The following is a 26,876-nucleotide window of genomic DNA, read 5'->3' on the forward strand; positions in this document are numbered from 1 at the left end:
ACTACCCCAAGCGTAAGTCCAGGCAGCCGCCTAAGTACCGGTGAACGTATCATAGTTCTAAGGGAACAACGGGCGGTTATTGGTGAAGATCTCGCTAGCCGGGTTCTAGGGGTCTCACATGGAGCAGGCAGTGGGATTCATTACATTTATCCTGTATGTGTTATTGTTTTGCTCTATGTACAGAGCTGCAGAACACTTGTGGTGTCCTATAAATAAAATATAATAATAATATTTATAAGATATTTCCAGATGCCGGCATTCCGACAGGGTTAGGATACCAACTCCTGTCCCTACCGTATACCCTAACCCTCCCTCCCTGGTGCCTAAACCTATCCTCCCCTGCTAGTGCCTAAACCTAACCTTCCGCAACCTAAACCTAACCCTACCTCCTTAGTGCCTAACCTTAACCCTCCCCCGAGTGCCTAATTCTAACCCCTAACGCTAACCCTCCCCCTATTTCTGAAAGGTGTTGGGATTCCGGCCCCAACATTTTGAGCACAAGAATCCCCGCAGTTAGGATTATGACCGCATCCCTTCCAGATATTTAATTGCAGATTGTCTAATATTTCAGTTATCTATATTCATGTAGTCTACGTGCTTAGACCTACTTGTTCTGACTTGTTCTGATCACAGTGCTCAGGGTGGTGTGTTAAAAGTGAAGGATACAAATGATAATAAATAAAGAAAACTGTGTGCTGCATTGTATGTTAGCATGTATGCTCACCTACAGAGCTACATTAGTCAGTAAATAGAGCACTGGTAAGGAATTGAATCCTGACAGGAAAGATGTGCATTGCTGCATCAGTCACATTTGTGATGCTGTATATCTCTATAGAATCAATGATTTTCTGACAGAGAGAAGTGGTTCATAAAAAGATAAAACAATACTGACTCAAGAACTATATACATTGTCTTGCAAAATTATTCAACCCCCTAAAAAGTCCACAGATGTGTTAACTTCAGAAAAATGTGTGCAGGCAGTAACCATAGGATAAAGTGACTCCTTGTGTCACTGATCTTGTCAGGGTGCTGTGATTAATTCACAGTGTTCTTGCATATTGGTAAATATTAGTTGGTGGAAATAGAGCGTTGGTGTCAGTAATCCAAACAGGCTGAATATAATAGTATTTCCAAGAGACATGTCAGGAGGAAGAAATACAGGTTTTTGGATTCCCCCTTGTCCAGACACTGCCAGGGATACTGAACAAAAGAACAAAGCCCAGTTTCTACAATACCACTGTGTCCTACTGTGTGCTGCAAGTTCTGATACAGCTGGCTTGGAAAACGCGTTTGGGCTCTTGGACAGGACAAACAAATTTTTTTATCAAAGTGTACATTTGATCATTTTTTGCTGTCCAGTACATGTGGAACATATATTTGTTTTACCCATTCCCTTTATTTCCTTCTCCAAATGTTTTGGCAACTTGTCTTTTACTTCTGTAAACTTGCTCTGTGCTATGGCATTTATTTAATAACATGATACACAGTGGGTGCATGTATGTGTTGGCTGTCTTTTGCATAGCACAGCTTAGAAAACTAAAGCTGACATCTACAGTAACTAATTATTACAGTTGACAACACATTTGTCCACAATCAGGAACGTTGTCGGTCTCATAGCAACAATTTGAAGGGTTCCCAATGCTTCTAAGGAGACACCTCTCTCCACAGCAGTTGTTATAGTACTTTATAGATCAGACGAGAGGCACTTACCTCACCACAAGAGTTTCAGAGGTTTAGCACCTTCAGAAGATACCTCTTTTTCATAAAAACGAAGCCCATGTCTGCCTAAGAAGCAATTCAAGAGTTGGTAAATGTATAAGTAACACCACAAAGCAGTGTTGATCCCCGTGTCAAGTGTGTAACATAAGGAATAAGCTGAGCAAAACAGTATGGGACCTATAACTTGTTTGCCCAAACCTGTAAATATATGGGCTGTTTTCATATCTAGGAATTAAATTAATGACATTAAATGAATTAACTAATTCATTAATTAATCTATGCATTGCATGTTGAGCAGAACACGTTTCAATTGTCAAATTAGCAGTGATGCTCAAATATCTTTAAATTACAGTATTAATATCATACAACATTACAAATGCATTTGAGATTGATGTTTAGGCTAACTAAAGCCAATTTGGGGCAATGATGCTATTATTAGATTTCACACTAGATGGCGCTGCAGAACCATACTCTCAGCTATGGGATCCCTAGGAAGACAGACAATTACTTATTCATCACTTAACTCTTGTCAGTTTCTCGAACATGACTTTTTCTGTAAAAATAAAATAATCAATTGTTATTACAGTTCTATTACACATGGAAAAATAAGAATACAAAAGTTATAAACAATCGTACCAAAGTGAAACAAAACTGTTCATTTGTTTTAAACATTTGTTTTGACAGATTATATAAATACTGTCCATCGTCATAGCCATTACATGGGTTCTATATTTGTTACATCAGTGGAGATATTAGAAAACAACAGAATACTGTTCTATAGATAACTGTAGAAGAGAAGGTTTTGTCCAAAGCAATCAAGGTATATTTACTAAAGTGCTGTTTTTTAGAAGTGGATATGTTGCCCATAGCAATTAATCATATTCTAGTTATTATCATTTATAAAGTGCTAGATTAATGTTAAGTAGAATATGTTTGGTTGCTAAGGGCAACATCACTTATAAAAACCTGCACTGTATATATACCCTTAGCTGTCATTATTTAGTTGTTAAAAAAATGAAAGTACACATCTGATTGGTTGCTATAGGCAACACTATGTCTTCTGTACAATTACCTAGAGAAGAGGTTTAATTAATTTCCCAGTTATGTTAGTTTGGTATATAAATGGCTGCTATATCTGCCAGATGAAGTAGAAAGAATGCTGAGCTGGGGTTAAGGCTGGATGCTTAATTATATTTTCATCATTACTACCCATACGTAATAATGGGAGGAAGTTTGCGCCCTTTAGAGATTACTATATTTTAGCATTAATTTAACCTACACTGTCATCTAAATTATAAAATCTGATAAATTATGTAAATTAAACAACTAACACTGCAAATAATCACTTTTTCGTATCTTCATTGCCTTCATGGGAATAACATTAAATCTGTATTGGTAAACATACACAAACTTTTAGATGTTTAACTCATACAACTCTTTAAGCAGCAATAACATCAACCAAATGTTTTCTCTTGCTGTTGAACAGCCTCAATCCCATTATGCCTAGTTTTGTAGAAGAATAAACTATTTATTTGATGCAGTTCTCTCGTACTATTCAATATTTTATTGCTTTGACCTTTCAATTCATCCACATAAAAGCTTCAATCTGCACTTTCCAGCAGCAACTTCAGTCAATGGAAAAGAAATTATAATGGCTGAAGTGGACTGTTGACTGGCATCACATCTGAAAGCCTGTGCAGCTGTTTGGGGATTTTCAGATTTGGTCACTTGTGTGATCATGTTTCAGATGAATTGCCAACATAACTGGAACGGGTGGTTACTAAAAGCAAACTTGATGTGAGTCTCCCACCTGTCTTCATAAACATTTCAAAGGTTTCAGACAGTGTTTTAACATTTCAATGATAATTAAAGAATCTTTAGTGGAGACACTTTTCGCAACATTATATCTGAACTTTATTAAGCCGGAATACACACACATAAATATATATTAATATAAATATATTAAATGCCCAAGAAAAAGTGTTCCTTCCAGGGGCGTATAAAGAGAGGAGGAGTGTGCAGTCTCCATCCGAGCCCCCTCCTCTCTAGCCAGCAGTGCAGTAGACTCTAAGCACAGACTCTATTGCGCATTTGCATGTCTCCAGGGAAATGGCCATTTTCCCAGTGATCTCCCTACTGCACTGCGCAAAATGGCAGGAAAATGGTTGCAGAGCCATTTTCCCGGGGATTTGTGGAGCATTGCTCCAGGGAGGGGAGTATTGAAGAAATGGGTGCAGAATGTGCAGTGTGGGGGGCCCTGGACTCAGGGGCCAGTGTGCACTGCATACTCTGCACCAATTATAGATATGACATTGGTTCATTCAGTAGTTTGTGTGCTACCTGCCAATCACACAAGGGACAGATAGTCCCAGGGGAGGTGTTTTCTACCCCCTGAGACTGCCAGACTGGAGAGAGCGCTTCTATTAGGTAGCCATTCCTCTGCCTTTCCGGCAGCCCTACCTGGCTTCTAAGCGCTGCAGCCAATGCAGTCCCTAGAATCCGGTGTTCTGCACATGCACCAGTCCCATCACTGCTTATGCACACGCGCTGCTCCCAGCGCCTGCCAGATCCTTTGCGCAGAAGCCAGGGCCCAGCCGGGACTGTCTCCTCCCCGACGCAGCACAGGCGGCGCATGGTATGATATACATAGGAACAAATGCTGATTCCTTACATGGCAACAGTTCTGGTCCAATGCACTGCAGGTCAGCTCACTAAATGTCACCAAAGGCTACATATAGTGTGTAAGCGTATGTAGGTTATAGGTGATCAATGATGGTCTATGCCAGTGGTTCCCAAACTGAGTGCCATGGCGCCCTGGGGTGCCTCAGAGCACTTGCAGGGGTGCCTCGGGTTGTTGGTCCAGTACCAAATAAAATTATTTTTAATCAGTGTGATAGGTAAAACCAGTGCTTGAACTGCCAATCAAACAATATGTGGACAAAAAGAAGGGCAGCCCTGTCATCCACCACATAACTGAACCTTAAGGAGCATATCCACTACACGATTCGCTCCATGAGCGATATCGTGTAGTGTGTCCCCGGCAGTGGTGTGCACAAAGTCCTTAGTGACACTGAGCACACACACTGAACGATATATCATTTAGTGCCGGCACCCTCCCTCATCCCCTAACCTGCACAACCTGACGATATTGTCAGGTTGACAAACAAAAAAATTTAAAAATGGCAGCTGCTCAATCAATCTGGTAGTACTTTTTTCAGGTGCATGAAAGGGAGGGGTCATATCAAGTAGAAAAGGGAGGGGGTTTTAACCCCCTATTGTTCCTCAGCACACTGAACCATTCTAGCAACAATATATGAACACTATATGGTAATAGAATTTCAGAGATATTGGTTGCATGCATTTGCAAATACATGGGAAGCTGCTAGGCCTCGTCACGGTATTGTCAGGTTGGACAGCAGGTTCGGGCGATGAGCGACGTTGTCAACGGCCAGTGGGGGCGCGCATCACTGGTTGTTGATGGCATATCCACTGGATGAAATAATGAACGATTGAACAAATAATGATATCATTCTCGTTCAAGCTTTCATTATATCGTCTAGTGGATACGCGGCATAAGGGTGACATATAAGCACAATTTACTTCATTTAATTTTTGATGAATTTCTCAATAAAAAACTTTTAGCCTAGAGGTGCCGTGGAAAAAATGCTGATACTCTAGGGCGCCGTTTTGCAAAAAAGTTTGGGAACCACTGGTCTATGCTATCAATGTATTCCCATCAAAAGGGTCACATTTCTTATATATGGTTAAACACTGAATACAATTGAGGCATACATCAGAATATATGGCCCTTGTCAGTAAACTGAGGGCCACAAAATTCCATATCTAGCAGATATTAGACAAATAGCTACAATGAGACCATAATCAAACATGTTACAAAAGTAAAGACATCCATGATATTCCTGCGAAAAGATCAATGCAACCAAGCCCAGGTAAGCACTCTTTATTATAATATTGTATCTATGTTGCACCAGTATACTTTTTCCCACTGTACACATGCTTACATGGGATGACGGGTTGGGTACGGGATGCCTGCGCTCGGGATCCCGGCAGTCAGAACCCGAAGCCGGCATCCCAACAGGGTTAGAATACAGTGACGTGCGGTGAGGTCAAAGGCTGGGGAGACACACATGTATAATAAAAACACAGTTTTAATATAAAAACTCTGGAGCATGACAGGGAGTATGATAGGGGAGTGAGCATGACAGGTGAGGCTCTGCCTTCCCTGCCTCCCCTGACTGCACACCCCTGCTAGAATACCAACACCTGTCGGTAGGTATCCTAACCTTAACCCTACCCCTAATCCTCCCTCGCCGCACCCTAAACCTAACCCTCCCCCCTAGTGCCTAAACCTAACCTCCCCCCTGCAGCATAAACCTAACCTCCGCTCCCTTGTGCCTAACCCTAACCCTTCCCCAAGTGCCTAACCCTAACCCCTAACCCCAACCCCAAGTGCCTAACTCTAACCCCCTAACCCCAAACCTCCCACTAACCCCACTACTTACCATCAGGGTGCCAGGGCCAGGAATCTGATGGGTGTTGGGTTTCCGGTGCCGGAATCCCACACACCAGGATTATGACAGCATCCTGGGATGACACATGCAGATCAATACTAAACAACCTGTTTATAACCTTATAACTAGAGGTAGATAAAGGGGCAACAACATAGTGCACAGGGCAATACAAGTGGACCAGTCTCACAGATGGCCCCAAATAATGGCTGTACATTAGTCATGTAGTAGCATTTGCACTAAAGAGATGAATATGAGCAGAAGAAAGCTAACAAAGCTATAGATAACCTTCATTTAGAATGTTAGTGAGAACATCTGAAGACAGCAGAAGTCTGACTGAAAGTGTCAGTGAACCCCAACAGCCCTGGAGAAGACTGTGGGCCTCATTCAGAGGCGGTCAGAGGATGCAAGCGGTCGCTCAGAAACTGGGCGGCCGCTTGCATCCTGACCGCCCGCCTCTGTTGCGGTCGTTAGGCTGTGGGTTAACACCCACAGCTCTAACGACCGCTCCGGTGATGGTCGCGATGGTCAGAGACCATCGCGACCATCGGGGCTTACGACGAGACCCTAGGGTAGGGTCTCCCTTGTCGTAAGTCCCGGAGAGCTTCTGGCTCTGTCTGAGCCGGAAGCTCTCCACTGACATCACTGACATCACTAGTGATGTCAGTGGGGCCTCCCCCAAACGGTAGGCGTTCCCATGGGAACGCCTCCGTTTGGGCTGCCACCCCCCGGCCCGCCTTCCAAATGGGGCGAGCTGTCAAACAACATCGACAGCTCGCCCCCTTTGGATCGAGACCCGCTACGACCGACGCTGTCGGTCGTAGCGGGTCTCACGCATGCGCACGACAGCGTGCGCATGCTCTGTGGGGGGCCATCGACCCGGTCCGAGCGCATCGGCGCTAACAACCGGGTCTGAATGACCCCCTGTGTGAGAATGTGAGAACGGCAATAGGTCAGGGATAGTGTAATGTGCATTAGTATTAGTATGATGAAACCATTGACATAGAAGTACACATTTGTTGGACATGGTCCAACATAACAGGTATAAAATGGTTCTGTTTAATAATGTAAAATAAAAATTAATAACTTAATGACATTGGAGGAGATTTATTAAAGCTTACAGAGAGATTAAGGGGTTTATTTACTAAGCAGTGTTAGGAGACAGAGTGAAAAGTGATAAGGTGCCAGCCAATCAGCTCCTAACTGCCATCTTACAGGCTGTGTTAGAAAAATGGCAGTTGGGAGCTGATTGGCTGGTACCTTATCATTTTCCACTCTGCCTCCTAACACTGCTTAGTAAATAGACCCCAAAGTGCCAACCAACGGCATTCCACATGCAGACACATACACATTCGGCATACGCGGACAGAAATTCGCATTAGCATACGGTAGTAAGTAGGCTATCATGGACATACGGAAAGTGTCTGCAGATGCGTCGGAATCATAATCAACCCCGTAGACTCTATGTATATGTGATCTCCATTACCTTGTGAATGCTATTAATACTAACACATAAGAAGAGGCAATGACACAGCAATCTGTGTTTGACGCTATGTGCCTTTTGAATCAACATGGCCATGTGCATATGATAGAAAAGCAGGAATACAATAGATGTCACTTGCCACCTGTTGAATAGCATTTGTCATATGCAGCCACAAACAGGTGGGTAGAATGGCAGAACGCTACACCCTTTTATGGCTCTGCAGAGCAGCTGTAATAACTTTTAAATCACGCTCTGTTTATACAAATGTTGAAGTTACTGCATCTTACTCTGTATTGGTTCATTTCATTGCTATAAACTTAGTTTTTAATATTTAATTTAATACATTGCTTTACTAACAGTAAGCACAGACTCAAATCACAACTTTGCATAAGTTCTATTTTGTCATAATTACATTGTTTTTCAGGTTAACAAGAAGTTAAGCTCTGCTGAAATAGAGAGAGAGCAACTACATATTCTAAAGAATAAAATAACAATTTGTTGATTCTCAAAAATAGTGCAGAAAAAAGGTGCTATATAGCAAAATCAGTTTAAAAACATTAATGGGATTAGTTATTAAGCCAAAATCATGCAGACACAACTGTTTCCGCATGATTAAGGCATTTTTTAGTTTTAGGGCTATTTATCACAGACTGAACACAGGAGACATAACACATATTTCCTATTTTCTGCTATGTACCACAATCCCAATACTTCTCATCGGGGACTGTGGTCTTCACCAACTTACCAAACTCAGAAAGGCTTGCTTGACACCTGATAGCTAATTCTTCAGATGTCCTTAGCCAGGGCCGAAACTAGGATTTTTGTCACCAGGGGCAAGACAGTAATTTGGCGCCCCCCATGTAATTCCCCCTGCAGTAGTGCCCATATTGTAATGCCCCCATAGTAATGCCCATATGTTAATACCCCCATAGTAATGCCCCTGTAGTGCCCACCATACAGTAATGCCCCTGTAGTACCCATGCTCCCATATTAATGCCCCTGTAGTGCCCATGCTTTCATAGTAATGCCCCTGTAGTGCCCATGCTCTCATAGTAATTACCCCTGTATTGCCCATGCCCCCATAGTAATATCCCTGTAGTGCCCTTACAGTAATGCCCCTGTAGTGCTCATGCCCCCACAGGAATGCCCCTGTGGTAATGCCCCTGTAGTGCCCATGCCCCAATAGTAATGCCCCTGTAGTGCTCATGCCCCAATAGTAATGCCCCTTATTGCCTATGCCCCCATAGTAATGCCCCTGTGGTAATGCCCCTGCCCCCATAATAATGCCCCTGTAGTGCAGCTTATTAAAAAAAAAAATACTTACCTTGAACCCCGCTCATGCATCCAGCGTCGCGTCCGGTCCACCGGCTGCTCCTTGGAACTATGGGGGAGATGTCATGACGTCTCCCCCATAGTGCCTGTGGGGAGAGCCGGAAGCTGGAGTTCGGGAGAGAACTCCAGCCTCCGGCTCTGGCTACACCGCGTCGCTGCAGAGAAGGAGCCGGGCGCCCGCTGGTAATAAATATTACCAGCGGACGTCCGGCTTGGAGCCTCTCTGCAGCGCCGGGCTGGAGGTCACTGGCACCAGGTACAGCGGCTCATCCGGTGCACGTGCACCTCCAGCCACCCCCTAGTTGCGGCCCTGCCTTAGCGATTGTAAACGATAGGCGACGCTATCACCAGAGCGGTATCTTTGCATTTCTCTTTTCTACACCTTTTACACTGCTGCAGAAACCCAGGTTATTGCCGGGTCTACCCGAGTTGTAGCCCAGTGTAAAAAGGGCCCTGAAAAATAACCCAGGTCATATTACCTGGGAATCGAACCCAGGTAGCTACCAGGGTTGGACCCAGGATGGACCCGGTTAATGGTGCAGTGTAAATGGCGCGACGCGGGTTATCCTGGGTAATGCCTAAAATGATTAGTGGTTGTGGAGCAGTCACCTCCCACTTTTTATGACCTCACACGTTTAGCAGTGCAGACCTGGGTTCAGTGTGAACAGGGCTGACCTGGGAGTAACCCAGATCGAAGGTGCAGTATAAATGGGGTCTGACCTGAGTTGGAACCATGTCCAAAAATCGAGGTTGGACCCGGGTTTTTGGCGGAATAGCAGCTGTGGATACAAAGCCACCAGAGCAATTCAACATTCCTCTGGTGTGGAGATTTGAAAAATCAGCTGTCTCCACTATGTCTTTCACTGCTGCTTCCCACAGCAGTAAAAATTAGCACTTCCTAGTCTGAAATGGCAGTGCTACAGCACATGCGTGAACATCCGATCATGCATGCTCGTCCTCCGGTGGAAGGAGCCGGACAGGTAAGCAGAAAACCAAATGGATCCCTCTTCGCAACCCGGGACTTCTTCCCATAGGAAGCTACTTCCCAAACCTCAGCTGACTACGAGTGGCACACTCTCTACAACATCTCTGCAACATCTCCCTGCAGGGCCCCTAGGTTTCAGCCTAGTCATCCTTATGAATAATATGGCCCTGCATCTGGGAATATTGGCACTAGCATACATTAGAAGATCATGCAGAGAACCATGAATCCAGGAGGGGACCTATAATTCAATTTATGTGTGTTGTTCCTCATGGATAAAGGAGACCCCATCTCTTTTTTCCATTTATTCTCAAAAATCTTACTTTTGCAGGAGTGGCAGAGTATCATTATTTCATACTTGGCTGCTGTAAGGAACTGACATAATGATTGCAGTGGAGAGCAAATACAGCTCTGAACATATGGATATTATCAGCAATAGAAGTGTTGTATCTGTAGATATAGATTATAGTATTTGCCTGCGAGTAGGTCTGAGAAATAAGTGAAGGAGCCCAATATGGCCAGTTTACTGTGAAATCTGATCACCCAAATTGTAAAGGCCTTTGGGTCTATTCCCAGAACAAGGCCATAGAAGAGTATGGTATGAATTTTGGAATCCAAACGCCTCCTTCATGACCATTAGAACATATCCACTTCCATGTTGGACCAGTGTTTGGTCCCTAATGATGCTAGCACTTGAGCACTGAGGCTTTCAACACACCTGTGCTTAGTATATTTTGGCCTCTCTTGGACTGGTCACACTCCATAATTGAAATTTGCAATTATTTATGTAGTACCCACACATATTGTATCTTGATATTTTACAGAATACTTTGAATTCACAGAAAATATTAGAATTCACAGGAAAATATAATCTACCCAAAACTCCCAACAAAAAAAGTAATTTTTTTCACTGAAATTTAAAAAAGTGAACTAAAATCAAGTGTGGATTTTTTTTTTTTAACTACGACCTATGTACTACCAAGAAATACTTTGTGTTACCTGCGTCGGTATTAATCTACGCCTATCAGAAACAGGAAAAAGCAGGCTTCCCCATGTAGGTTTTCATAATAAAGTATCTACTCGAAAATAATAATACATGCTTTATTTCTATGAGTTTAAATGAAGAGCATAAAATGTATAAAGATAATATGGCAGCCCAACAAGGCATACCATTTTGAAAACCTACCACAACAAATGAGGGGGTCCTTGTGTTTATTGATGAAAGGATGGGGGAAATCTCCCCTCAATTTCTGGATGGCCTAAATCTTTCCTTAGTATAGGGTGTTATTTCTGTAGATTGACAATAACTTCTAAGATATATCAGAATGGGAGAGCACTTTTCAGAGCCACAACTAGAATTTTTGTGCCCTGTGCCAGAGAGAGCATTGGCGCCTCCCCCCTCCTCCATTTTTAAATAGGGACATAAGATAGTGCACCTGAAAAAGGGCCTTGGCCTCATAGGGAAGGGCCAGGAAAGAGATAGAGGAGGCCAGGAGATGCTGGGGATAAAAGAAGAGAAAGCTACAAGTGAGAATTATATTACAGGAAAATTGACAGGCCCAAACAGCGCCCCCTGCCCTTCGGTGCCCTGTGCCATGGCACTGGTCGCACCACCCTAGTAAGGGCTATCCAGACCAGCATGCAAGGATTTCCCCTTTCAGTCTATTTAAGGGAGTTTCACCTGACAACAGGTTTTAGCGGTGATTAGTCTCCCTCGCAAACTCCTTGCTACCCAACTCTTGTGACTCAGTCGCTAGTGCTCTTAGTCTTGGGATACCTGTTGCCAGGCTCAGATTTGCCATATACCTAATTATTGCCTGTGCCCTCTATACTTTGGATACCAGCTGCCAGGCGTCGCTGATTTTTGCCTCCTCTCTTTTCCTATTTGGATACCTGTTAACCTATGAATTTGCTGGAAATTGCTTCTGATTTCTGTGCTGTATCTAGCCTCCTGCATCTGGTGTCTATCATCTACCTCCTCTGCAGTCCTGGGGTAACTACCCTGAAGCTATCTGAGCAGGTGAGATACACAATTGCTTTAGTTCGCTCTATCCTTCTTTCCAGGGCAGGAAAGAGCAATGATGGGCTCAGGTGATGGAGGAGCCGTGGCAAAATCCCAGGTTTGTAGCAACAGTAGCTTGCAAAAAGACAAAAAAACTATTTGCAGCCTCATTGTGCATTGAGGAAAGGAGCTTTCTTCCACCTGCACACCTGGCCTGGTTTGTGCTAGACCTTTTAGAAAAGTCTGGGAGCCTGCTGGGCCCCTTGTATAAGCCTGGGCCTGGGTAACTAGAACTCCGCAACCCCTCTCCACTCCACAACCCTGCTTGTTACCATATTGTTGTTACCATATTATGAATCGATGATTCATAATCATTGATAGTTTATGGCCGATGTTGAATGCAATTACCATTGATGGGGGAGAACCAGGTGGTTTTTCTCCATCGATGGTAAAGCATAACCAAATGGGTTTTTTTTGTGTTACAAGGTGGCGGGACATGGAGCATAGCTCCGCCCCTGACACACAGGAAGCCCCACCCCAGGTTCTCATTGGCCCACGGGCCAGTCAGTCAAAGAACAGGGATGACCATCGGTTGGTGAAACCATCGATGGTCATCCATTGCATAGTTGGTTACCATTGATGGCCACTTGCTAAATCGCTATCAATGGTAACCATCAATGGCAACCACACCGATGGCCATCCCTACTTTAGCACCCAATGTTACTCATGATGTAATGAAGCTCTGCCTTGAAACCAGGTAGGTCTTCTCTTTCTAAGACATTGGGGGACTTAGATAGGAGCGCTTCAAGAGATTTATTTAACTTTCCCCAGAGAGTCAAGTCAGGCCTCCAGTCCTGGGCTTCCTGTCCTGGGCACAGGGCAAATGCCTCTTTTGCCATTTTATTAAAATGGGTCTGATAACACGATATAATTCGCATGTGGTCAATCCAGAGTTGTGAAAAGTAGGAGCCTAAAGGTGCTGCAAAGCTTGTGCTCCAGTGTGTCCCAGTTTTCCCAGCTGCCTGTCCAGTCAGACAATAGGGAGATGTGATAAACTTTGGAGAGTGATAAAGTGGAAAGTAATAAAGTACCAACCAATCAGCTCCTAACTGTTATTTTACAGGCTGTGTTTGAAACATGACACTTAGGAGCTGATAGGCTGGTTTGGCTTTATGGGATTGGCTTTATCTCTCTCCACTTTATTACTCTCCAAGGCTTAGTACATCTCTCCCAATGATATCTATATTACCCATGGATTCCATCTGCTTGTTGTTTGGGTCATGAGGTCAGATCTGGGTGTGGGCTCCTTATAGTTTCTCTAGATTATGATAGTATAGAAAAGTAATCTAGCATAAACATCTCCAATAACTAGCACAAAAAATGAGGGACTGCTCTTTATGATGATTTTATCCTAGTTACAAGCTCAACAGAAGCCTTCACATTAGCACAAATCCTACATAACCTTCACATTAGCACACATCCTACATAGCCTACACATTAGCACAAATCCTACATCTGAATATACTTGAAGTGCTAACTGTAAACCTGACTTAAACTGTAAATATCACTTGAGTCTTAACAAAACATTAGTTCTCCTTGCTATAGAGACATGTGGCCTGCTAATGTAGTCTTTGCACTTGGCACTTTTATGATTTAAGGGTGGATTAAAACAAGCAAACTAATAGTTTCATTAGTCACAAAGAATATTTACTATTAAATACAAGTCATTAATATGTGTTAATTTATGTTTATACTATTATGCTATTAGAATAATTACTTATGTGTGTTTGTGGGTCATGAAAGCATATTATAGAGCTATACTAATAGAGTAGCATTACATTTAGTCTCTGGCATCTTCTTCTGTCCCCAATGGGATGAGACTGTCCCCCTGCAGTCCTTCTAGAAGTTAGGACACAGTAAAAGTATCTCCTTTCCATTTCTTGAATGTATTTCAATGTTTCCGGGAATGTCGGTCCTGGAGATTTTCAGACCAATATCTATATGAAAAGAAACAAACCATTATTTCATATGTCTGGGGCTAAGGATAGTAACATGGAAGTAAACATTACAACTATTTCTGCAAGCAATGCACAGTTTGAATGTATTATGGAAAAAATAAATTTACCCTTATGTCAGTTTTTTTATGTGTGATTATATGGATGATGGAATAGTAACCTTTTTATGCTTTTATAACTATGTGTAATGTACTATGCCTAGATTCCTATGTAGTTTTCCTTTGAAATACACACAGGCTCCTGCCAAGTTGAAAACAAGTCGGCTGTAATTTGTCCCGCATTGCGTGCATGGAACTAAATGCATATTGTCATCCGTATACAGCGTTTTATGCGTCTCTGCAGCTGAACCCTGATCTACTTCTATCCGTGTGCATGGATTGATACCCAACATCATCAAAGTGTTTTGCAGAAGTGTGGGGGGTATATGGTTTTATAGCAAAATCCAGCATTAAAAATACCCCCTCTTGAAATCCCGTGCTTACCCTTGCTATAAGTGAACATTCAATAAGTGACATGGCAGCAAATCAGAATGAGACAGCTGTATTCTGGTTTGAGGCCACCCAGTCTTTCAGTGCATAGCAAGAGTTGTGGAGCTCATATAGGTACATTTACTTAGCAGTACTTTGAAAGCTGCCATATATTTTGCAGTTTCGGCCACTTTATTTAAAGGGTCAATAATATTAAATACAAAACCAGGCATGTTTTCTATTTAATATTATTGCACTTTTAAATCTAGCTGGCAAAACCGCAAAAAAAAAATGTGGCGGCTTTGAAAAGCACTGCTAAGTAAATGTATTCCTTAGTTTCTGTATAGTAAGGCAGTCTAGAAAGCTCTCTGTATTGTATGCCAGAAAATCAAATGCTCTCTGTCTTGTAAATTGGTCACTAGGATGCTCTCTATATTATATATTGGTCACTAGAATGATCTCTCTATTATATATTGGTCACTAGGATGCTCACTATATTATATATTGGTCACTAGGACGATCTCTGTTTTGTTGGTGGTAACTAAAAAAATGTCTGTATTATGTTACAGTCAGGTTTAAAAAGACTGTACTAATTAGGGGTGTGCACCGGCCACTTTTCGTGTTTTGTGTTTTGGTTTTGGATCTGGATCTTTCTTCGTGTTTTGGATCTGGATTGGTTTTGCCAAAACCACCCTTCCGTGTTTTGGGTTCTGGGTTTTGTGTTTTGGATCTGTATTTTTTTGAAAAAAAGCATAAAAACAGCTAAAATCACAGAATTTGTAGGTTTTTCTGCTCCTATGCTATTATTAACCTCAATAACTTTAATTTCCACTCATTTCCAGTCTATTCTGAACACCTCACACCTCACAATAGTGTTTTTATGTCCAAAAGGTTGCACCGAGGTAGCTGGATGACTATGCTAAGCGACACGAGTGGGCGGCACAAACACGTGACCCATCTAGGAGTGACACTGCAGTGGCAGACAGGATGGCAGTTAGAAAAACTAGGCCCCAAACTGTACATAATGCAAAGAAAAAAAAGAGGTGCAAGATGGAATTGTCCTTGGGCCCTCCCACCCACCCTTATGTTGTATAAACAGGACATGCACACTTTAACAAATCAATCATTTCAGCGCCAGGGTCTGCCACACAACTGTGGCTGAAATGATTGGTTCGTTTGGGCCCCCACAAAACAAGCTGGCAATTAATGTGTCCCTGCACAAACTGGCTCTACGGAGGCAAGATGTCATCCTCATCCTCCTCATCCACCGATTCCTCACCCTCTTCAGTGTGTACATCCTCATCCTCACAAAGTATTAACTCGTCCCCACTTGAATCCACCACCACAGGTCCCTCTGTACCTTCTGGAGGCTGGTCTCCCTGGAAGAGCTGATAATTCATTTTGATGAACATCATCTTCTCCACATTCTGTGGAAGCAACCTCCTACGCCTTTCGCTGACAAGGTTCCCGGCTACACTAAACACTCTTTTTCGGAGTACACACTGGAGGGGGGGCAACTCAGGTAAAATAGAGCCAGTTTGTACAGGGGCCTCCAAATTGCCTCTTTTTTCTGCCAGTACAGGTATGGACTGTCTGACATGCCTACTTGGATGCTGTCACCGATGTAATCCTCCACCATTCTGTTAATGGTGACAGTATCATATGCAGTGACAGTAGACATGTCAGAAATTGTTGCCAGGTCCTTCAGTCCGGACCAGATGTCCAAACTTGGTCCTGCCTGCCCTGCATTACCGCCAGCGGGTTGCTTAGGATACCTAAGTTTTTTCCTGGCAGCCCCAGTTGCGGGAGAAAATGAAGAAGGAGCCGTTGACGTGTCACGTTCCGCTTCAGCTGACAGTGTGTTCACCAGCAGGTCTTTGCACCTCTGCAGGCTTGTGTCGGCCGGAAAGAGAGACACCACATAGGCTTTAAACCTAGGATCGAGCACGGTGGCCAAAATGTAGTGGTCTGATTTCAACAGATTGACCACCCTGGAATCCTGGCAAAGCGAATGAAGGGCTTCATCCACAAGTCCCACATGCCGAGCGGAATCGCTCCGTCTTAGCTCCTCCTTCACTTTCTCCAGCTGCTTCTGCAAAAGCCTGATGAGGGGAATGACCTGACTCAAGCTGGCAGTGTCTGAACTGACTTCACGTGTGGCAAGTTCGAAGGGCTGGAGAACCTTGCACAACACGGAAATCATTCTCCACTGCGCTTGAGTCAGGTGCATACCCCCTCCTTTGCCTATGTCATAGGTGGATGTATAGGCTTGTATGGCCTTTTGCTGCTCCTCCATCCTCTGAAGCATATAGAGGGTTGAGTTCCACCGCGTCACAACTTCTTGTTTCAGGTGATGGCGGGGCAGGTTCAAGAGTGTTTGCTGGCGCTCCAGTCTTCGGCATGCAGTCGCTGAATGGCGAAAGTGGCCAAAAATTTTTCGGGCCACCCAAAGCGTCTCCTGCACGCCCCTGTCGCTTTTCAGAAAATTCTGCACCACCAAGTTTATTGTGTGAGCAAAACATGGGACGTGCTGGAATTTGCCCAGATGTAATGCCCGCACAATATTGGTGGCGTTGTCAGATATCACAAATCCCCAGGAGAGTCTAAGTGGGGTAAGCCACTGGGCGATGATTTCCCTCAGTTTCTCTAAGAGGTTGTCGGCGGTGTGCCTCTTACTGAAACCGGTGATACACAGCGTAGCCTGCCTTGTAACGAGCTGGCGTTTCTGAGATGCTGCTACTGGTGACGCTGCTGCTGTTGCTGCGTAAGGTGATACATCTACCCAGTGGGCTGTCACAGTCATATAGTCCTTAGTCTGCCCTGTTCCACTTGTCCACATGTCCGTGGTTAAGTGGACATTGTGTACAACGGCATTTTTCAGGACACTGAGGACACTTTTTCTGACGTTTCTGTACAGTCTCGGTATCGCCTGCCTAGTGAAGTGGAATCTAGACGGGATTTGGAACCGGGGACACACTACCTCCATCAATTGTCTAAATCCCACTGCACTAATGGCGGATACCGGACGCACGTCTAACACCAACATAGCAGTCAAGGCCTCAGTTATACGTTTTGCTTCAGGATGACTGCTGTCGTACTTCATCCTCCTCGCTAAGGACTGTTGGAGGGTCAATTGTTTAGTAAAAGTAGTGGTGTTCCTACTTCCTCTCTGGGATGATGAACGACTCCCAGCAGCAGCAACAGCAGCAGCGGCAGCAGTAGGCATAGCAATGCAGGATCCTCCGGAGGAATCCCGGATAGGAGAGTCAGTCATGCCAGTGACATGGCCTGCAGGACTACTTCCGATCCTGACTAAGGAGGAAATTGATGAGGAGGGAGTTGACGGTGTGGTTTGCAGGCGCTTGGATACAACAGGACAACGGGATTTAGGTGTCCCTGGACTGCTTACGGTCTTAGCCAAAGTTTCTGAACTTGACAGTAACTTTTTATGAACGCGCTGCAGGTGCCGTATAAGGGAGGATGTTCCTAGGTGGTTGACGTCCCTACCCCTACTTATTTCACCTTTACATATGGTACATATGGCAAGACAGTTGTTGTCCGGATTTGGATAGAAATATTGCCAGACCAAAGAGGTGGAATGTTTGGTCTTCTGCCCAGGCATGACCGTGATGGGCTTTTTCATCCCACGGACAACAACTGTCTCCCCCGGAGCCTGATTTAAACAAACCACATCACCATCAGAATCCTCCTCGCCAACTTCCTCCTCAGCGCCAGCTACACCAGTATCCTCATCCTGTTGTACTTCAACAGTGACATCTTCAATTTGCATATCAGCAAGTGGACTGTGGGTGCTCCTTTCAGCACTTGCAGGGGGCGTGCAAATGGTGGAAAGAGCCACCTCTTCCCGTCCAGTGCTGGGAAGGTCAGGCATCGCAACCACCACCACACTTGGACTCTCCTTGGGGATTTGTGATATCTTCTTAGAAAGCACAGTTCTTCGCTGTGCTTTTGCCAGCTTAACTCTTTTGATTTTTTTGGTGGGAGGAGGGCTTCCATCGTCATGTGAAGCTGAACCACTAGTCATGAACATACTAGGGATTGACCTTAGCCGTTCCTTGCCACTCTGTGTCGTAAATGGCATATTGGCAAGTTTACGTTTCTCTTCAGCTGATATAAATGTCTTTTTCAAGGTCATTTTCCTGAACTTTGCCATTTGGGATTGTATGTGCCCTCTACTATGACATTGGGCATCGGCCTTGGCAGACGACGTTGATGGCATGTTATTGTCTATGTCATGACTAGTGGCAGCAGCTTCAGCACTAGGAGGAAGTGGTTCTTGATCTTTCTCTATTTTATTTTTATCGGAGAAAGTTTGGTCCTCCATTTATGTTATATCAATTTGATATATACGTGCGGCTAAACACAGAAAATAATTTTTTTTTTGGTTTGGACTGGAGTGTACTTTGGGGGTTACAGCACCCTTTAACGGTCAAGCCAGCCGGCCCTTTACTTATGACACAGGCGCACGCTTGGCACTACTTTGTTGATGCACGTGCGGCTACTGCGCACACAATTCACAAACACAGAAAATAATTTTTTTTTTGGTTTGGACTGGAGTGTACTTTTGGGGGTTATAGCACCCTTAACGGTCAAGCCAGCCGGCCCTTTACTTATGACACAGGCGCACGCTTGGCACTACTTTGTTGATGCATGTGCAGCTACTGCGCACACAATTCACAAACACAGAAAATAATTTTTTTTTTGGTTTGGACTGGAGTGTACTTTCGGGGGTTACAGCACCCTTAACGGTCAAGCCAGCCGGCCCTTTACTTATGACACAGGCGCACGCTTGGCACTACTTTGTTGATGCACGTGCGGCTACTGCGCACACAATTCACAAACACAGAAAATAATTTTTTTTTTGGTTTGGACTGTAGTGTACTTTCGAGGGTTACAGCACCCTTAACGGTCAAGCCAGCCGGCCCTTTACTTATGACACAGGCGCACGCTTGGCACTACTTTGTTGATGCACGTGCGGCTACTGCGCACACAATTCACAAATACAGAAAATAATTTTTTTTTTGGTTTGGACTGGAGTGTACTTTTGGGGGTTACAGCACCCTTAACGGTCAAGCCAGCCGGCCCTTTACTTATGACACAGGCGCATGCTTGGCACTACTTTGTTGATGCACGTGCGGCTACTGCGCACACAATTCACAAACACAGAAAATAATTTTTTTTTTTGTTTGGACTGGAGTGTACTTTCGGGGGTTACAGCACCCTTAACGGTCAAGCCAGCCGGCCCTTTACTTATGACACAGGCGCACGCTTGGCACTACTTTGTTGATGCACGTGCGGCTACTGCGCACACAATTCACAATTGTCCAGGGGGTGCTCTGTCCATCAGAGGTGCTCCCCCCAAGTGCTAAAAAAATTAAATATTTTCTGTGTTTATGAATTGTGTGCGCAGTAGCCGCACGTGCATCAACAAATTAGTGCCAAGCGTGCGCCTGTGTCATAAGTAAAGGGCCGGCTGGCTTGACCGTTAAAGGGTGCTGTAACCCCCAAAGTACACTCCAGTCCAAACCCCAAAAAAAAATATTTTCTGTGTTTGTGAATTGTGTGCGCAGTAGCCGCACGTGCATCAACAAAGTGGTGCCAAGCGTGCGCCTGTGTCATAAGTAAAGGGCCAGCTGGCTTGACCGTTAAAGGGTGCTGTAACCCCCAAAGTACACTCCAGTCCAAACCAAAAAAATATATATTTTCTGTGTTTGTGAATTGTGTGCGCAGTAGCCGCACGTGCATCAACAAAGTAGTGCCAAGCGTGCGCCTGTGTCATAAGTAAAGAGCTGGCTGGCTTGACCGTTAAAGGGTGCTGTAACCCCTAAAGTACACTCCAGTCCAAACCAAAAAAGAAAATATTTTCTGTGTTTGTGAATTGTGTGCGCAGTAGCCGCATGTGCATCAACAAAGTAGTGCCAAGCGTGCGCCTGTGTCATAAGTAAAGGGCCGGCTGGCTTGACCGTTAAAGGGTGCTGTAACCCCCAAAGTACACTCCAGTCCAAACCAAAAAAAAAAATATTTTCTGTGTTTGTGAATTGTGTGCGCAGTAGCCGCACGTGCATCAATAAAGTAGTGCCAAGCGTGCGACTGTGTCATAAGTAAAGGGCCGGCTGGCTTGACCGTTAAAGGGTGCTGTAACCCCCAAAGTACACTCCAGTCCAAACCAAAAAAAAAATTATTTTCTGTGTTTGTGAATTGTGTGCGCAGTAGCCGCACGTGCATCAACAAAGTAGTGCCAAGCGTGCGCCTGTGTCATAAGTAAAGGGCCGGCTGGCTTGACCGTTAAAGGGTTCTGTAACCCCCAAAGTACACTCCAGTCCAAACCAACAAAAAAAATATTTCCTGTATTTGTGAATTGTGTGCGCAGTAGCTGCACGTGCATCAACAAAGTAGTGCCAAGCGTGCGCCTGTGTCATAAGTAAAGGGCCGGCTGGCTTGACCGTTAAAGGGTGCTGTAACCCCCAAAGTACACTCCAAACCAAAAAAATATATATTTTCTGTGTTTGTGACTTGTGTGCACTGTGGCTGCACGTGCATCAACAAAGGAGCAGCGCCAAGCGTGCGCCTGTGTCCCATAAGTAAAGAGCCGGCTGGCTCATTTCTTAAAGGGTGGTGTAACCCACAAAGTGCACTACTCTCCAGCAAAAATAAAAAAATATTTTCTGTGTTTGTGTGCGCTTTAGCCGCACGTATATATCAATATAACATAAATGGAGGACCAAACTTTCTCCGATAAAAATAAAATAGGGAAAGATCAAGAACCACTTCCTCCTAGTGCTATTGCTGCTGCTGGGAGTTGTTCATCATCCCAGAGAGGAAGTAGGAACATCACTACTTTTACTAAACAATTGACCCTCCAACAGTCCCTAGCGATGAGGATGAAGTACGACAGCAGTCATCCTGAAGCAAAACGTATAACTGAGGCCTTGACTGCTATGTTGGTGTTAGACGTGCGTCCGGTATCCGCCATTAGTGCAGTGGGATTTAGACAATTGATGGAGGTAGTGTTTCCCCGGTTCCAAATCCCGTCTAGATTCCACCTGCATCCTCAAAGCAGCAGCGACAAGCGTGCGTCTGTCTGTTAAAGGGTGGTTACACCCTCAAATTGTGCTACACAAACAATAAAAATATTGTTCTTTTTTTTCTGTCTTTGTGAAATGTGTGGGCTGTAGCCGCACCTGCATCCTTAAAGCAGCAGCGACAAGCGTGCGTCTGTCTGTTAAAGGGTGGTGACACCCTCAAAGTGTGCTACACAAACAATAAAAATATTGTTATTTTTTTTCTGTCTTTGTGAAATGTGTGGGCTGTAGCCGCACCTGCATCCTTAAAGCAGCAGCGACAAGCGTGCGTCTGTCTGTTAAAGGATGGTGACACCCTCAAAGTGTGCTCCACAAACAATAAAAATATTGTTCTTTTTTTTCTGTCTTTGTGAAATGTGTGGGCTGTAGCCGCACCTGCATCCTTAAAGCAGCAGCGACAAGCGTGCGTCTGTCTGTTAAAGGGTGGTGACACCCTCAAAGTGTGCTACACAAACAATAAAAATATTGTTCTTTTTTTTTCTGTCTTTGTGAATTGTGTGGGCTGTAGCCGCACTTGCATCCTCAAAGCAGCAGCGACAAGCGTGCGTCTGTCTGTTAAAGGGTGGTGACACCCTCAAAGTGTGCTACACAAACAATTAAAATATTGTTCTTTTTTTTTCTGTCTTTGTGAATTGTGTGGGCTGTAACCGCACTTGCATCCTCAAAGCAGCAGCGACAAGCGTGCGTCTGTCTGTTAAAGGGTGGTGACACCCTCAAAGTGTGCTACACAAACAATAAAATTATTGTTATTTTTTTTTCTGTCTTTGTGAAATGTGTGGGCTGTAGCTGCACCTGCATCCTTAAAGCAGCAGCGACAAGCGTGCGTCTGTCTGTTAAAGGGTGGTGACACCCTCAAAGTGTGCTACACAAACAATAAAAATATTGTTCTTTTTTTTTCTGTCTTTGTGAATTGTGTGGGCTGTAGCCGCACTTGCATCCTCAAAGCAGCAGCGACAAGAGTGCGTCTGTCTGTTAAAGGGTGGTGACACCCTCAAAGTGTGCTACACAAACAATAAAAATATTGTTCTTTTTTTTTCTGTCTTTGTGAATTGTTTGGGCTGTAGCCGCACTTGCATCCTCAAAGCAGCAGCGACAAGCGTGCGTCTGTCTGTTAAAGGGTGGTGTAACCCTCAAAGTGCTCCAAAAAATAAAAAACAATTTTTTTAATGTGTTTGTGACTTGTGTGCGATGTAGCCGCACGTGCATCAACATAGTAGCAGCGCCAAGCGTGCACCTGTGTCATAAGTCAAGGGCTGGTTTGGACATCTGGTCCGGACTGAAGGACGTGCCACCAATTTCTGACAAGTCTACTGTCACTGCATATGATACTGTCCTCAAAGCAGCAGCGACAAGCGTGCGTCTGTCTGTTAAAGGGTGGTGACACCCTCAAAGTGTGCAACACAAACAATAAAAATATTGTTATTTTTTTTTCTGTCTTTGTGAATTGTGTGGGCTGTAGCTGCACTTGCATCCTCAAAGCAGCAGTGACAAGCGTGCGTCTGTCTGTTAAAGGGTGGTGACACCCTCAAAGTGTGCTACACAAACAATTAAAATATTGTTCTTTTTTTTCTGTCTTTGTGAATTGTGTGGGCTGTAGCCACACTTGCATCCTCAAAGCAGCAGCGACAAGCGTGCGTCTGTCTGTTAAAGGGTGGTGACACCCTCAAAGTGTGCTACACAAACAATAAAAATATTGTTCTTTTTTTTTCTGTCTTTGTGAATTGTGTGGGCTGTAGCCGCACTTGCATCCTCAAAGCAGCAGCGACAAGCGTGCGTCTGTCTGTTAAAGGGTGGTGACACCCTCAAAGTGTGCTACACAAACAATTAAAATATTGTTCTTTTTTTTTCTGTCTTTGTGAATTGTGTGGGCTGTAACCGCACTTGCATCCTCAAAGCAGCAGTGACAAGCGTGCGTCTGTCTGTTAAAGGGTGGTGACACCCTCAAAGTGTGCTACACAAACAATAAAAATATTGTTCTTTTTTTTCTGTCTTTGTGAAATGTGTAGGCTGTAGCCGCACCTGCATCCTTAAAGCAGCAGCGACAAGCGTGCGTCTGTCTGTTAAAGGGTGGTGTAACCCTCAAAGTGCTCCAAAAAATAAAAAACAATTTTTTTAATGTGTTTGTGACTTGTGTGCGATGTAGCCGCACGTGCATCAACATAGTAGCAGCGCCAAGCGTGCACCTGTGTCATAAGTCAAGGGCTGGTTTGGACATCTGGTCCGGACTGAAGGACGTGCCAACAATTTCTGACAAGTCTACTGTCACTGCATATGATACTGTCCTCAAATCAGCAGCGACAAGCGTGCGTCTGTCTGTTAAAGGGTGGTATAACCCTCAAAGTGTGCTACACAAACAATTCAAATATTGTTCTTTTTTTTTTGGTCTTTGTGAAATGTGTGGGCTGTAGCCGCACCTGCATCCTTAAAGCAGCAGCGACAAGCGTGCGTCTGTCTGTTAAAGGGTGGTGACACCCTCAAAGTGTGCTACACAAACAATTAAAATATTGTTCTTTTTTTTCGGTCTTTGTGAAATGTGTGGGCTGTAGCCGCACCTGCATCCTTAAAGCAGCAGCGACAAGCGTGCGTCTGTCTGTTAAAGGGTGGTGAAACCCTCAAAGTGTGCTACACAAACAATAAAAATATTCTTCTTCTTTTTTCTGTCTTTGTGAATTGTGTGGGCTGTAGCCGCACTTGCATCCTCAAAGCAGCAGCGACAAGTGTGCGTCTGTCTGTTAAAGGGTGGTGACACCCTCAAAGTGCGCTCCACAAACAATAAAAATATTCTTTTTTTTTTTCTGTCTTTGTGAATTGTGTGGGCTGTAGCCGCACTTGCATCCTCAAAGCAGCAGCGACAAGCGTGCGTCTGTCTGTTGAAGGATTACATCGGTGACAGCATCCAAGTAGGCATGTCAGACAGTCCGTACCTGTACTGGCAGGAAAAAGAAGGAATTTGGAGGTCCCTGTACAAACTGGCTCTATTTTACCTGAGTTGCCCCCCCTCCAGTGTGTACTCCGAAAGAGTGTTTAGTGCAGCCGGGAACCTTGTCAGCGAAAGGCGTAGGAGGTTGCTTCCACAAAATGTGGAGAAGATGATGTTCATAAAATGAATTATCAACTCTTCCAGGGAGACCAGCCTCCAGAACGTACAGAGGGACCTGTGGTTCCAGCGGGGACGAATTAATACTCTGTGAGGATGAGGATGTACACACTGAAGAGGGTGAGGAATCGGTGGATGAGGAGGATGAGGATGACATCTTGCCTCCGTAGAGCCAGTTTGTGCAGGGACACATTAATTGCCAGCTTGTTTTGTGGGGGCCCAAACAAACCAATCATTTCAGCCACAGTTGTGTGGCAGACCCTGGCGCTGAAATGATTGGTTTGTTAAAGTGTGCATGTCCTGTTTATACAACATAAGGGTGGGTGGGAGGGCCCAAGGACAATTCCATCTTGCACCTCTTTTTTTTCTTTGCATTATGTACAGTTTGGGGCCTAGTTTTTCTAACTGCCATCCTGTCTGCCACTGCAGTTTCACGCCTAGATGGGTCACGTGTTTGTGCCGCCCACTCGTGTCGCTTAGCATAGTCATCCAGCTACCTCGGTGCAACCTTTTGGACATAAAAACACTATTGTGAGGTGTGAGGTGTTCAGAATAGACTGGAAATGAGTGGAAATTAAGGTTATTGAGGTTAATAATAGCATAGGAGCAGAAAAACCTACAAATTCTGTGATTTTAGCTGTTTTTATGCTTTTTTTCAAAAAAATACAGATCCAAAACACAAAACCCAGAACCCAAAACATGGAAGGGTGGTTTTGGCAAAACCAATCCAGATCCAAAACACGAAGAAAGATCCAGATCCAAAACCAAAACACAAAACATGAAAAGTGGCCGGTGCACACCCCTAATTTTTACACAGAAAGCATTGTGACTTTTTTGTCTTAAATTCCATTTAATGAGATTCTGTTCTTAAGTAATTTACAAGCTATAAAGGCTTTGCTGTTTATAATGCAACATTTAGGGCAGATAATTGTTGGGTTTACAAGAATGCTGATTAAATTAGATTGATATTGTATTTTGTGATAAGTCAGAAACTAACTGATTACTTTCTCAGAGACTCAACTTTGAAACCAAATCTTAGTGGTGGCAAAATAAATAGTTAATAGTGAGTCTGAGATATAATTTTGGGGCAGTATAATCACTTTTAGACAGATCAGTTGTTTTGTCATACTCAGGCGTGGCCACGCATCCTTCATTAGGCCATGCCCCCTTGTCTTTACCCAGGCTCAGCCAGATTCTCTACAGCCCTGCTGATAGTGTAGGGAGTGTACACACACGTGGCTCTGGCCACACCCACACAGCACTGGTCACAGCACCTCCCCTTCTCAGTATCGGCCCTTGAATATTTTCAGCTTCAGGCCCATGTAGTCTTTAATCCGGCCCTGACATGGCCTGTGCATCTTTATACTTTCTTCTATACTGTTATACACTTTTAGTTGTGGATAATGTTGTGATATTGTCATTGGTTGATGTTCAGGGGATGTAGTTAATTTGCCACCGCAAGGGATGCCGGCGTTCAAAATCCCGACAGCCGTCATCCGAACGTAAGTATAGCGGCCCGAGTTAGCTTTACGCCGCGTGGGGGGAGGGTTAAGTTTAGCCACCACCAGGGGGGTTAGGCTGCGGGGAAGGGGAGGTTAGGGTTAGGCTACGGACAGGGAGGGTTAGGTTTAGGTACCACCGGGGGGCAGTTAGGGTTAGGTACTAAGGGAGAAGGGATAAGGTTAGAATGTGAAGGGGGGAGAGTTAGAATACTTATGGAGCCCCTGTTGGGATTCTAAGCATCGGGATGGCTTCCGGTTATTAGGTTTTAACTGCAAAAAATCACTTGGACCTTGCAACCAATTTTGGATCACCACGGGTAGGCACAATCCCGATACCACGGTATCTAAGTTTAAAAAAATGCACGCATGAATTTCAACATTGAAAACCGTGTGGTGCATGAAAAAAGAAAAACAAAAACTCACATGTTTCGGCAGCTTTGGTCTCTGCTGTCCCAATTGCTGCTTCTTCTCACTCCTGGGACTGGCTGCTACTGTCTGTTGCACCGTAGAAGCCAAATAGTGTGAGGTAAGTGACTGCACAGCACACTGGGGGTCACACACACTGGACGAGGTCAAGGAGTCACACACACATTACAGGGGGATCACACCCATGACAGAGGGGGCACACACACGTGGCAGGGAGGT

Source organism: Taudactylus pleione, unplaced genomic scaffold (genome assembly GCF_031769625.1).
Source record: "Taudactylus pleione unplaced genomic scaffold, aTauple2 ptg000179l, whole genome shotgun sequence".
In the NCBI taxonomy this organism is placed as follows: domain Eukaryota; kingdom Metazoa; phylum Chordata; class Amphibia; order Anura; family Myobatrachidae; genus Taudactylus; species Taudactylus pleione.